This window comes from Dermochelys coriacea, chromosome 10 (assembly GCF_009764565.3).
Source record: "Dermochelys coriacea isolate rDerCor1 chromosome 10, rDerCor1.pri.v4, whole genome shotgun sequence".
Classification (NCBI taxonomy): domain Eukaryota; kingdom Metazoa; phylum Chordata; order Testudines; family Dermochelyidae; genus Dermochelys; species Dermochelys coriacea.
The window spans coordinates 16,115,275-16,130,252 of NC_050077.1; the positions used below are offsets into that span (position 1 = coordinate 16,115,275).

The window sequence follows — 14,978 nt, forward strand, 5'->3', positions numbered from 1 at the left end:
ATGACAATTGAAAGTGACAACTTACATACACCACAGAACACTATCACTTCATTGCTCATTAATGCAGGTCACCATTGTGTTTACTCTATTTCAGAAAGTCTCAAGAGGCAGTTAGATATAGCAACAGAAGCTGATGAACTGCCAGTTGTGAGGAAAGAACAGGGCTTAGCTAACAGAATACATTCATCCTACATGTATATTCGGTGGTGTTATAACTGCATATTTGCTAAAACATAAATCAATTTTTGCTGAATCATTTGACTCATGACTCACACATGAAAATGTTATGTTAATATGAGTATTTATTTAAAATTAACCCTTTCCCTCAAATATTTTAAAGGGGGTCAGAAAAAACATTCTGCTAGAATTATCCCACAATTACATTCTGGTCTTACTGGAAATCAAAGGGACTTTTCCAGCCAGGATGCCTTCAACAGGGCCAGGATTTTACCCCAACAAATAGGTGCATTCACTTCCTAGAGAAGATCTGTGGGTTTTAACCAAGTACTAAATGCTTCTCATTTAGAGCACTAGAAAATTCATTTGTGGAAAATTATTTATTAAAGCAGAAGTTCTTAATCTCATATGTGTTCTAATTAAAAACATGTATTAGGTATGTTAGCAATCTGTTTTTGTATGCAACTATTCTAATTTTATCTATATTGGTGAAAAATCTAATGTACCATATCAAGTTCAGAGTATTTTCCCAGAGCTTATAATACTTTATCTCTCACCTTAGTGAAACTACTACACATTCTCAAGCAGTTTCCTCCATATTAATAAATTTACACTTATTCAATTTGTAGATTTTTACTGGAAAGCAATTTTAGATTTTTATTAAACATTTTAACTACACAGATTAAATATTTATATACAGTAGATTTTAAAACTAAATTTCTTATTGTAGTTGCTACATTTTAATGATCTTCAAAATGGGTAAATGCACAGTTAATACTTTAATTATGACAATAGGTACTTGCATACTGCATCAGGACTGTTGACTGTTTCAAGGAAACAATTAACTTGAAAATTGCTTTTAGACTCCTGAGCAGCTCAAGAGAAGCATATGGTCCTTAAATATTGGAAGAAGATACTTGAGTGTTTCTTGAATATCATCCCTTCCGCGTTTTAGAAGAGGAATGATGCAACATTGCTTACTTTACTGCCACAATGTCAAAAAGAGAAAGTAAACCAGTTTGCCTCATAACATTTTACACAACACAATTTATGTCAGTTAAAAAAATGGAGAGACAAGGAACAAATGTCTCCTACATAAATGTTTAAAGCTGGAACCATATAATGGAATATGCACTATTCAACGCAAGTATAGTGAAAAAGTGTCATCATTTGTGCCATGAAATTTAAGTCTAAAAACAAAAGAAGTGTCAGTTCTAAGAGAAAATGACTATTAAAAGAGCCAAATTTGGAGGCACATTTACAAACCTCATACTGACAGCAACTCCGTAAAATTAATTTAAGTCTCCAGGAAGATACAGTCACCCTGCACAAAAGTTCAGCCTAAAGAAAAATGCTATAGGAGTCTTATTAGAAAAACAGAACTCCCTTGTTCCTATAGTTCTAAATGGTGACTGAATTCAAAAGCTCTCACCTAGCCTAAGCAGCAACTGAGAATAATAGGACAGATCCAACAAGTTATCATTCTTAAGTACTTTGATACCCTTTATTTCAACCCGTTACTTTCAATAAAAGTTGTACTAATAAAACTGATATTACTATAATTTCATTGGTCAACTGTTAAAGGTATTTTGCAAACTGCTGCTTTCTTCACCCTTCAACTCCCTCCTTGAAGTCACAGATCACTGTCCCTGTAGCACTCTACTGATACAGGAAGGGGAAATAATTCTATAGTCCCCCCCCTCTCAAATTCTGGTTCTATAGGACAGGATGGCAGGTTGTCCTCTGGCTTTAGCCAACAGACTGGCCACAGATTCTTTTAGATTTTTTCCCCCCAAATTAAGAGCCAATGCACATGTGAACATAATACTTTTCAACCCCATCCTTTGAAAAGTCAACAGTATTGTTAAAAACCTCCCTTTATTTTAGCTTAGAAACACAAAGCACTTCTGATTACATACTAATAGCTAGTTCTTCTGGTAAATCTGGCCTCAGATAGTATGGGCTAGTCTACACTGGCAACAACAGCAGCACTTTAACGTGGCTTGTGTAGTCATGGCAGAGCGCTGGGAGAGAGCTCTCCCAGAGTTCTAAAAAACCCACCTCCAAGAGAGGCATGGCTCCCAGTGCTTGTGCACTGTTTACACTGGCTCTTTACATCACTGAAACTTTCTGCACTCAGGGAGGTGTTTTTTCACACCCCTGAGTGAGAAAGTTGCAGTTCTGTAAATTGCCAGTGTAGACAAGCCCTATGTTACTACAAGTCTCATACAGTTTGACTGGCTCTGTCATAAACTGCTTAATTAATGCATTAACGACTGAAATCACAAAGGAAGAGAGAATCCTGAAATTTAGCCTGGTCATTTCAAGGAATCTGTCTGCAAAAGTATGTCTGAGAAAGAAATAAAGAGGCGGATTCCTAAACAACTCTGTATTTCTATCATGCACAGTACTGGTCTCAAGTACCCAAAGAAACAGGATGTCTGCCTTCAATTATAAGGAAACCTTGAAGAATCTGACCTTTTAAAAACAGTTTTGAAAGACAAAAATGTATGATATCATGTTTTAACTATGATTATTAACATAATTCTATTCATTTTTCAATATAGCTACAGTACGGAACTGCATCTTGCTCTATCAATATATCTGGCCTCTACACAGTTGAGAAGATAATGCTTACTGCATGCTAATTTGAATCCTTTATAAAAAAAAAAAAAAAAAAAATCCAGTTTCTCCCTTACCCATTTACTCTGTACAAAACAGAAACACTGTTGAAACAAATACAATGCAACAAAATAAAACTTTGTCTCCTGACTGTTCCCTAGATGCATCCCACCTTGAATAGTCATTTTGTAGGACCTCTCAGCAGTTCTTTACAAAGTGTAAAATTTCACATGTACTAAAACACTGCTCCTACAAATTACTGTATTATACCTCCCATCTGTCTAATAGCTATGTATTTTTCTATTTGTGTTAATTGGCTATGTTTTTGTTTAAAACAATAAAATGAAATGCCACATTTAAGCTATTTAAAGTCTCAAACAAAATTTGAAGGGATTTAAATATTTCAGGATGGGGTTTATGGCACAGTCCTGAAATGGAGACTCCTAGTTCCTGTGGCTTTTAGTTGAATATTTTTGTAGAGTCACTTTTTTCCCACCCTACCCTTTTCCTTTACTGAATTTCCACACAATGACTTAGATTTGACCATCACCGGACATGTGAGCAGCAGCAACAAAAGTTACAGCTGGAGCCTATATTAGTCCCAGCTGCAAGGGATCTTGAGCTGCATTTACAAAATAAAAGAGAGAGCCAAATAGGCACAGTGGAGGAATTCTTTTCTGTAAATTTGTATCATATCATAACCCAACAAACATTTCTTTAGTTCCTTCTAAACTCAATTTTCCTTTTCAGTTCAAACATTTAAAAAAAGCTTTTGCCAAATAAAAAAGTAAATAAATAAAGAGAGGAAAGTATAAAAAAAAAAACCCCAAAAAACCCCAACCAACTTTTACTACAGAAAGCCAGAAAAATAATCAGCTCCATATGGACTTTTAAAACTAACATACCAGTATGAATGTTTGTGCCAAGTCCATCCACCCACAGGCTCCACAGACTTTTGAGAATTATTTATATTTCATTTTGATTACCAATTTCACCCAGGCTTCCCATTTAATAATAAACGTGAGTTTAAATTTGTCAGCTCTCCAACAAAGGTAGATTATGCAAAGAGAAAATAAGTTTTAAAACTCTAAAAACCATATAAATGTAGTTACATAAAGGTAAACTTAGGATACTAGTGAAATCACAAGTAAGGACTGTAGGACTGGGCCTTTGGACTATTCTTCTTACGTGTGCGTTTTAAAAAAATCTCAGCTAATTTTTTAGAACATTCATTTGCGCCTATGTCATATACTGGTATAAAACCAACACTAAAGCTTATAGCACCTCCAACTTACACTCCAACGCACAAAGTGAGACTAAAGTTAGAAGTATTTTGATTTTAAAACCGCTTGAAAAAAAGTTTCATCTCAAGTATTCAAAAAATATTATGGTTAAGGCACAAAAATCCACTTCATACAGCCAGAAAAATAATCAGTTCCATATGTTCCTTTATCTGTCCTTACTAATCTATCTACAAGCTGAAATGTCACAAAAGTGCCTAGAAAGGCTGACCTTGTGGAGTAAACAGGAGACAGGTTTGAGAACCAACTTGGGGGACTCTTCAGGCCAGCAGACTAACTGGTTCACAGAACTGATGAGTGTTGTGAATGAGGCAGTTCAGCAAACTAATAGCATGCCCTAACAGCACTTCTTATTTACCACCATTCACTAGAAATAAGAAGCAAAAAGAGGAGAAAGTCTGCTGTATTTAAGAGAAAGTGATCTATAATCATAGATGAAAATCCTCTCTTCTTTATTTCACTTAAGAGTCAGTTTTTATACAAGTTCTGATCCAGGGCTTCCAGTTGTGGAGGACAGAAGAATGGGAGGAAATTACAGCAAAATGTCCTCCTTACCCCTAGACAGGGGGTGAATTATACTTTTTTTAATGCTACAACCACACAACATGGCATTTTTCAGCATCTAACAATAACTGAAGAGAGCAGAAGCAGTATAATAGATTACAACCAATTTTTAAAGTCAATTTAATAAGAGTCAATTAGTTAAATTATAAGACTTTTCATTTAAAAAAGTGATTCCAGGGCTTTACTTCCATATTGCAGATCTACCTATTTCAGCTTCTGGGCTTTCCAATCATAAATGTGACAGACAGGCCCACTCTGGACTAACTGGGTTACAGATTTTTTCCTCTGGTATGTACACTTGTGTTTAAAATATGCGGACAGACTAAATTTAGGTTTAAGTTGGCTTGATAGCTTATGAAGGAGGTACACTCTCCAAATGCAAACTCTCTGATTTGGCTGGGTCCCAAAAAGAGTGGGACCCCAATTGAACAAAAATAAAATTTTCATTTTTTCCAAGTAATCAAGTTCTCAGATCCCTTAAAATGGGTTATCACCCTGCATAGCTTGCAAGCAGCTTTTCAGGACAGGCACATCTAAGTTGCACAGCACTTAACATATGCAAGAAATGGGCCAAACTGCTCTGAATCCTCTCTACCAGAACTCTGAAAACACGTAAAACGAAGCCCCTTTCCTGAACACATTAGGAGGTTCACAGCTGGAGAAGGCACCCATCCTGTAGGACTCCTCTGATGGAATAGCATCTCTGCTCCATGGGGCCTCTTTAAAAAGCCTCTTGCTTTATCTTCAATTTTCTTAGCTGCCCTCTCTCCCAAGTCCCTGACTGGTCATTTATGAATCATTAAAAGGGGAATGTGCTGCAACTTTTCAAATGGAAGAATTACATGTGCAAATAGCCGCATAATCATATAGTACTTGGAAACAACACACATTCCGATGGGAACATTTCTCTTTGGTCTATTAGAATGAGTGGGCAGGAAGTTCATTACTGTTAATGAACTGTAATTACGTGGTTACATAACGAATCAAGTCTACAACTCAGAGCTGCTCCCACACAAGACATTCAGGAAATATTAGCCTCCTTATTTACACATGCCCAATGTTTCTGATGGAAACTTGAAGGTTTTACTCTAAAAATATCAACAAAAACTAATGTGTCTTTCTCTACTCTAGGCCCATGTGTACTAACAACATCATAAACAAGCCCAATCCAACTTTGGGGAAAAGGTAAGATTTTGAACCAGATTCAAACTTCATAGCTGAATCTTATATCCTATTTTTACTTTAAATATTTCATCATCAAGCAAGGGCCATAAAAGTTAAGATGGGAATCTATAAATATTTTAGGAGCAAGAGAGAGAGGAAGGAAAGTGTAGGCCTAATACTTGACAGGGAAGGAGAGCTAACAACAGACATGGCCAAGAGGGCTGAGGTGTTTAACACCTATTTTGTTTTAGTCTTCCCTTTAACAAAAAAAAAAAATTGTGACCAGATGCTTAACAAGAGGGAAAAGAACACAAACCACAATAAGGAAAGAACAGGTTGAAGATTATTGGATAAGTCAGATGTATGTATTCAAGACAGCAGAGCCTGATGAAATTCAGCCTACAAGGAATTAGCTCAATAAGTCTCAGGATCATCAGCAATTATCTCTGAGAACTCATGGAGGCTGGATGAGGTCCCAGAAGACTGGAGAAAGGCAATCATAGTACCTATCTTTTAAAAAGGGAATGAAAGGACCCATGGGATTACAGACCTGTCAGCCTAACGTTGATACCAAAAAAGATATTGGAACAAGTTATTAAACAATCAATTTGTAAGCACCTAGAGGATAATAAGTAACGGGCAACATGGGTTTGTCAAGAACAAATCATGCTCAATGAACCTAACTTCTTTCTTTGATAGGGTTACTGGTATAGTAGATGAGGAGGAAGCCCTATACTTGATTTTACTAAAGCTTTTGACAGTCCCATATGACATTCTCACAAGCACACTACAGAAATTACTATAAGATGGGTGCATAACTGGTTGAAAGGTCATACTCAAAGATTAGTTATCAATGGTTCACTGTGAAACCGAGAGGCATATGTAGTGGTGTCTGTTGTATTAACGTAGATGAAATAAATGGGTTAAGGCGTTAACATAATTCAATCACTGTCCAACATTAAATGGTGTTAAACAAGGTCTGGGACTTGGTATACAGAGACCTTACTCAGTCTGCTTAAAAATCTTTTTAACTTTTTATCAAAGATACAGAAAATGAAAAACAGCTAACGCATTTGAAACGTTAAGTATTAAGGCCTTCATTTCAACAATATCCCTTGTTTCTTTTCTATCTAGCTGTAGATAGTTTTGACAGTTTCTTAGATGATATTGAAGATGGGGATAAAGGTCATCCCAGGTGGTGTTTGGGATTTAGCTGGACCTGGTAGGGGTAGTAAAACCACCTGGGTCCCCCCACAGTCTCTGGCCAGGACATCTCTCAGGATCAGGATGATGAAGGCCCAGGGTCCCAGGAAACTGCTGGGGTGGCAGTTATGGTAGTGAAGCTTGCTTTAGAAGCTTCTGTTTTGTTTTTTCTTACTTTTCCCACATTTTTTTTTCATTTAAGGACCCCAAAAAGGAAGTGATAGTTGAAATAGCCCATTCCCCTTCTTATTTTGTCTAGTAATTAAGCTTAATATCTGACATACTAATTTTGGCTTATTGACTTCTGGCTCTATATCTCTTCTTTTTAACCAGCATAATTTTAACAGCTTTTTTATTTAGACTAATTCAGTTATATTGTCTCCCTTCTGTATCCCCCCCCCCCCCGTATCAACACCTGTTATTACGGAATATTGTTAACATTTTATTAACCTCTACATACATTTTACAGCTGAACTCACAATTTGGGTAAATTTGTAGGCTCCATTATTTCTAACAGGTCCAACAGGGGGTCAGTCTTGAGTCCAGTACTATTCAATATTTTCATTAATGATTTAGAGCAGCAGTTCTCAAAGTGTGGCTCAGGACCACAAAGTGGGTCACGACTAGGGTGACCATATTTCCCTATGCTGAATATGGGACACCTGGTAAAATTACTCATACTCAAACGACTTCAACGGCAATCAATCAGAACTATGCAGTACAAATGTTCATATTAAAATCAAGGTGACCGAGCCTGTTAAAAAGAAATACTGCATAGTTGGATTCTTTTTATTTACCTTCCTATCTTTAAGGCTTTAGGGTTCACACAGGGAGAGGTCACACACACACACACACACACACACACACACACACTTCAATACCTCTCTCACATGGGCGGGGGCGACTGACCGACCGGACCCTCCCTGCCTGGTGCTCTCTGCCCTCCATGCCTGGCTGAGCCCCTGGGATGGGCCCGCCTCTCCTGGTACCTGGTGCTGCGTTCTTCCCGAGGCAACACATGGGGCGGGGAGGAAATCTCCCTCCCCAGATTTCTGCCCCAGTTCATACCAGAATGTGGCCAGCAGCAGCCTTTCAGCACTGAGCAGCAGGGAAGGGATGGGAGCTGCTTCCAGCCGCAGGGTGCTGGGGGAGGAAGGGAGGACCTGGCCCGTGTCTTTGCAGAACTCATCTCTTCCTACCACCCCCCACTCCCTGTGACTGGAAGCAGCCTGTCCCTTTCTACCTGCACAGTGTAAAGAGGCACCTGACACCTCCAGGCTGCTGCTGGCCACTGACATAACCCAGCTACCACCTGTCCCCCAACTACAGCATGGGCAGGAACAGGTTAAGCGCTAAGGATGCACTGTGCACCAGGGCTCAGGGAATCTGACTGCAGGGATGGGTGAAGAGGATGCTAAGTCCCTGCCCATGGAGCTCCTATGGAGCCTGCAGGGTTGGGACGTGAACAAGCTGGAAATCGCTTCCTCCCAAAACCTCCCCCCCCGCCACTCCGGAGCTTAGCTGAGGGGCAGAGAGGCTTCCGTGTGCCAGCGTTGTGCAGGGCTTTGGCACATGCAGAGCTTGACTCCTCCTGGCCGACACCCAGAGCAGGAGGGTCTTGGACTTTTCTGTGTTGCCTGCCCAGTCAGGCAGTGGTGGAAGGAAGGAGTCTGCTGACCAGGCTATTGGTGAGCTGAGCACTCCAAGGAGGAGCTGGTTCTCTGCACAGTGGTGGGACCAGAACGCACCCTGCCAAGGGGAGAGGGGAATATGGAAGCACAGCAGGAGCAGGGGAGATGAAGGGGCAAAGCGGGGAGAGGACAGCAAGAGGGGAAGCACAAACAGCTGAAGGGTGGGCAGCAGAGGTGACACATAACTGGCCGCTGCTTGGCACCTGCCCAATTCTCCAGCCACCACAGCTTGCAGCGCGCAGCCAGGGCCAGATGGAAATGGGACGGGGCCCTGCTGGCCAAGAGCCAGCACCCAGTGGCGGCTGCACCGATGGACCAACAGGGAAAGTGGCTGGCCCTTTGCGCTGCAGCTTTGCCCCGCCACCAGCCTTGCACTCCCACCCACATCATCGACCTGGACTCCGCCACTGATCACAGGTGGCTGGAGAGCAAGAATCCAGTCAGCAGCAGGACCCGCCAGTACTGATTGGGGTGGACGGGGGGAAGAGACAGAAAACACAAGACAATTTACCCATTTTTAAGAAAAAGTTGGGACACCTGCAGGAGGGCTTAAATACGGGACCGTCCCTTTAAAAACTAGGCATCTGGATACCCTAGTCACGACTCTGTTTTAATGGGGTCACCAGGGCTGGTCTAGACTTGCTGGGGTCCGGGGCTGAAGCCGAAGCCCGAGCCCCACTGCCCGTGGCTGAAGCCAAAAGTCGGAGGAGAGCTCCCCAACTTCGACCATAGGTGGAGGGGCTCAGGTTACAGGCTCCCGACCAAAGGGAGGAGAGGCTGGGGCTTTGGCCCCTCCACCTGGGGCAGTGAGACTGGGGCAGGCTCAGGCTTTGGTCCTGCCCTCCTAGGGTGGGGGAGGGTTGGCAATGAAAGGGAGATGGGGCAGCAGATGAAAAGTTGAAGGTCAAGGATGGGATTTTTTTAAGATGGGACAGGCTAAAGAATTTTTATTATCAGAAGGGGTGCAATGAAGTTTGACAACCCCTGATTTAGAGATAATGGAGTGGAGAGCATGCTTATAAAATCTGCACATGACACCAAGCTGCGAGTGGTTGCCAACACTTTGGAGGACCAGATTAGAACTCAAAAGAACTTTAATAATTAAAGAATTGGTCTGAAATCAACAAGACGAAATTCAATAAAGACAAGTACAAAATAAATATGAAAATCAAATGTGCAACTACAAAATGGGGAATAACTGGTTAGGTGGTAGTATTGCAGAAAAGGATTGAGGGTTATAGTGGATCAAAACTGAAGATGAATCAACAGCGTGATGCAGATGCAAAAGAAGGCTCATATCATTCTGGGGTGTATTAACAAGAGTGTTGTGTCTAAGCCCTGGGCTACACTGGGGTGGGGAAGGGGGTTTCGAACTAAGATACGCAATTTCAGCTACGTCTTAGTTCGACTTACCTGGCCGTCCTCACGGCAGCGAGTCGACCGCAGCAGCACCCCCATCGATTCTGCTTACTCCTCCTGCCAAGGTGGAGTACAGGCATCAATTCGGCGACCGATTTATCAATCCCCGATAGAGTGATCACTACCCACCGATCCGGTGGGTAGAGAAGACGTACCCTTAGACATAGGAGGTAATTGTTCCACTCTACTCAGCACTGGCAAGGCCACAGCAGGAGTATTTTGTTCAGATTTGGGTGCCACACTTTAGGAAAGAGGTGGACAAACTGGAGTCCAGAGGAGAGCAACAAAAATGATAAAAGGTTTAAAAGATATGACCTATGAGGAAAGGTTAAAGAAAACAGGCATGTTTAGTCTTGGGAAAAGAACAGTGATGGGGGACCTGATAGCAGTCTTCAAATATGTGAAGGACTACTAAAAGAGGGCAACGATCAGCAGTTCTCCGTGTCTACTGTAGGAAGGACGAGAAGTAATCCGCTTAATCTGCAGCAAAGGAGATTTAGGTTAGACATTAGTAAAAACTCTCTCACTATAAGGGTAGTTAAGTACTGGAATAAGTTCCCAAGGCAGTTGGGGAATCCTTGTCATTGAAGATTTTTAACAGCTTAGACAAAACACCTATCAGGGATAGTGCTGCCAACTTTCTAATCGCACAAAACCAAACACCCCTGCCCCACCCCCACTCATTCCATCCTCCCTCCCTCCCTCCATCGCTTGCTCTTACCCACCCTAACTCACTTTCATCAGAATGGGACAGGGGTTAGGTACAGGAGAGGGGTGAGGGCTCTGGCTCGGGGTGTGGGCTCTAGATGAGGGGTTTGGGGTGCAGGAGAAGGCTCTGGGCTGGGAGCAGAGTCTTGGGAGGGGAAGAGGAGGAGGGGCGGGGGCAGGGCCCCTTCTCCCCACTTTTGGGAAGGCTCTGACGCTCTTGTCTGGTCAAAAAAGACTAAGCTGGGAGTCTTCTCCAGGTCTCCCTTTCCATCCTAGAGGAGATTACAGACCCAGTCCTGCAATTTTTCCACATACCGAATTCTCATTCAGTGAATTCCTATTGAGTTTTTTATATAAAGGGAAACTGAATGACCAGACAAGAAACTGATCAACATAATCTGGCATCACAACACGAGAGTAGGGAATCTAACAGATACTTTTTTCTGAAAAATGATGAAATATTACTGTGTCTATGTACTAAAGGATCATATTTTTAAATGCCAATTTTAATGAGAAAAGTTGTCTGCTTAAATTTTTTTTTTTAAACCAACTACCTACAAGTAGATACCAGTACTTAATGCAACTGGGGAAATAACTGTGTAGCACTTAATTTTCTTTTAATTAAATCTTATATCATCATCAAATTATGGGTTTAAAAGATCTCCAAAATGTAATGAAATAAACGTTATACAGATGTTCACCAAAAACAAGAATGTTTTTACTTCATAGCAACCAAATAGGTCAAACCACTTCCTTTTTCAGACAAATCTCAAAGGACCACAAAACAAATGGTTTTCTAGTGGATTTTGTGTGTCTATCCCTGCTAAGAGGAAATAGTGCTGTCCAAAAAATTTGCTGTACTAAGTTTTCCCATGAAATTGTTGGATTCCTTTTAAAATTAAAATCACTTTGCCAGATATTTTCTTGAAAACTATACATACATGCTAAAAACAAAGTTACTTTGATATTGTGTGATTTTTAATGAAGATGCACACAAGTCAAATAACTATTCTGTATGAACAGACTACAAAGTGAAGCACTCAAACCCAGGAATGCCCAAGTTATCAATGTGATATATGCCATCATGTGCCAGCAATGCCACTCTGCCATGTACTTTGGCCAAACCCGACAGTCTCTATGCAAAAGAATAAATGGACATAAATCTGACATCAAGAATCATAACTTTCAAAAACCAGTAGGCAAACACTTCAATCTCCCTGGTCACTCAATAACAGACCTAAAAAAGGCAATTCTTCAACAAAAAGAACTTCAAAAAACAGACTACAAGGTGAAACTGCAGAACTGGAATTAATTTGCAAACTGGACACCATCAATTGGGAGTGGTCAGGTCATTATAAAACCTAAACGCAATTTCCCCAATACTAATTTCCCCCTACTGTTACTCACACCTTCTTGTCAACTGTCTGAAATGGGCTACTCTCATTACCACTTCAAAAGTTATTTTTCCTCCATCGGTATCCTGCTGTCAATTGAATTGTCTCGTTAGACTAACCTCACACTTGGCAAGGCAATTCACATCTTTTCATGCATTTATACCTGCTCCTGTATTTTCCACTCTATGCATCTGATGAAGTGCATCTAGCCCATGAAAGTTTATGCCCAAATAAATGTGTTAGTCTCTAAGGTGCCACAAGGACTCCTCGTTTTTGCTGATACAGACTAACACGGCTACCACTCTGAAACAAGTTAAGGCTGTCCACACAACCTTTGCTCTGCTCCCAGGTACCTTTAATTACATGGTCACATACAATTTATTCCTGCCTCATTCAGGGCACATCAGTACAGATGTGCTCAAGGAATGAGTCAGTTCTTAAATATTTATTTTTATCCTGAAGGTTCAGCATGTGCCCATGTAGCTTATTAACTACACATGCACTCACACCCTTTACTAAGACCAATGTTTCACCAAGATGTATACTTAAATATCAGTTACCAGTTTTGGTCAGACGTATTCGTGGAAGTTTCCTCACGACATAACTCCAGGACAATCCTGGAGGGTTGGCAACCCTAAAAGAGATGACAGGAGAGTACAACGAAACTAGAGAACAGGGGTCAGCATGACAGGCAGCAGACGCTAACAGCCTAGCTATTTTGGGGGGGGGGGGTTATTTTTGGGGGGGGTTGTTTTTTGTTTTTTTGGTAGGCACCAGAGAAAAGGAGAGATTTTAGGAGAATTTTAAAAGAGAATGAAGTGTTAGTGCTGAGGATGTTCATGGGAAGCGCCTCCCAAGTGTGTACAAAAATTTAACCAAGCGGACAGTGGAAGGTGGCACTAAGAGCAAATCAGAGGCAGTAGCTGAAATCTCAACCAAGGATGAGAGATGATAGGTAGGCCATGAAGGGCCCTGGAAGTGAAGACAAGGGGCTTATGTTTGATGAGATAGAAAAGAGGGAGCTGGAGGGATTCAAAGAGACTGATGACATGGTCCACGCAACAGGTTAGGAGAATGATTTCTGAATGGATGTGACTGAGGCAAGTTTGCATTTGTCAAGGCCAGAGAGAAGAAGTTGCAATTACTGAGACAGGAAGATGAGAGCCTTAACATGAGTTTTAGCTGCGCAGATAGACAGAAAAGTATCCTAGAGATAATATGCAGAAAGCACCAGCAAGATTTACACATAGCCTAGATGCAAGGACCTATAGAGAGATGTGAGTCAAAGATGACACCCAAGATACAGGCCTCAGCAACAGGCAGGATGGTGGCATTGTCCACAATGAATGAGAAAGGAGCTAGTGAGGAAGGATTGCGGGAAGGTGGGGGGGGGGTTGGCAATGAAAGGGAGATGGGGCAGCAGATGAAGAGGTAAGTTGAAGGTCAAGGATGGGATTTTTTAAGATGGGACAGGCTAAAGAATATTTATGTTGTATGGGGAAAGAGCAAGAGGAGAGCGACAGGTTAAGAGAAAGGGAAGGGATGAGACTGAACATGAGAAAGATCAGGAGATGGGATGTGGTTATTGAGGCAAGTGGAGGGTTTAGAGCAGTGGTTTTCAAACTTTTTTTCTGGGGACCCAGTTGAAGAAAATTATTGATGCCCACAACCCAATGGAGCTGGGGATGAGGGGTTTGGGGTGTGGGAGAGGCTCAGAGCTGAGGCAGAGGGTTAGGGTGCAGGGTGAGGGCTGTGGGGTACGGCCAGGAATGAGGGGTTCAGGGTGTGGGAGGCGGCTCTGGGCTGGTGCAGGGGGTTGGGCTGCAGGAGTAGGTCAGGGCTCTGGACTGGGAATGAGGGGTTTGGGGTGCAGGAAGGGGTTCTAGGTTTGGGGGGGCTCAGGGCTGGGGCAGGAAACTGGGGTGCAGGGTTGGGGCACAGACTTTCCTCCAGCAGCTCCCAGCCAGTGGTGCAGCCGGTGAGCAGAGGCAGGCTTCCCACCTGTCCTGGCACCATGGACCGCGCTGCGCCTGAAGCGGCCAGCGGCAGGTCCAGCTCCTAGGCGGAGGTGCGCAAGCAGCTCTGCGTAGCTCTTGCCTGCAGGCACCGCTCTCCCCAGCTCCCATTGGCTGAGTGTGGAGCCGGTGCTCAGGGCCGGGGCAGCGCGTGAAGTCCCATGACCCCCCTGCCTAGAAGCCGGACCCGCTGCTGGCTACTTCCGGGGCGCAGTGCAGTGTCAGAGCAGGTAGGCTTTTAACGTCCTGGTTGGCGGTGCTGACCAGAGCGAACTCGTGCCTTACATGCCGCAACCCAGTACTGGGTCATGACCCAAACTTTGAAAAATGCTGGTTTAGAGGACAGCAAACTTCTGCATGTGAGAGTTGGAAGAGTTGTAGAGGCAGGAAGGATAGGCAAGCTAAGGGAAGGGGAAAGTCACATTTTGTCAATATTGTCCAGGGTAAAAAACGGCAAGATTCCATGTAGAGATGGAAGCAGAGGCACAAAGAAGGAGAGTTCGAGTAATTCATCTTGTGGTTGAACTGAAGCATATATTCTACAAAGAAATTCAATCTTGCTTTAAAAAGGGTAGATCCTCAGTTAGTGTAGTCATAGCTCCACTGACTAGGGGTATGTCTTCACTACCCGCCGGATCGGCAGGCAGCAATTGCTCTAGCGGGGATCAATTTATCGCATCTAGTCTAGACATGATAAATCAACCCCCGAGTGCTCTCCCG

General features: G+C 42.3%; 1 protein-coding gene and 1 long non-coding RNA gene across 6 annotated transcripts in view; one reads left to right on the plus strand and one right to left on the minus strand.

Moving 5' to 3' along the window:
* Window positions 1–14,978, minus strand: part of CYTH3 (cytohesin 3) — a 99,696-nt gene that overhangs the window by 78,219 nt on the left and 6,499 nt on the right. The window lies entirely within an intron of this gene.
* LOC122456084 lies at window positions 2,104–10,327 on the plus strand. Its single transcript, XR_006274741.1, has 3 exons — window positions 2,104–2,114; window positions 9,944–10,051; window positions 10,312–10,327. It is a non-coding gene; the product is annotated as an uncharacterized LOC122456084 (long non-coding RNA).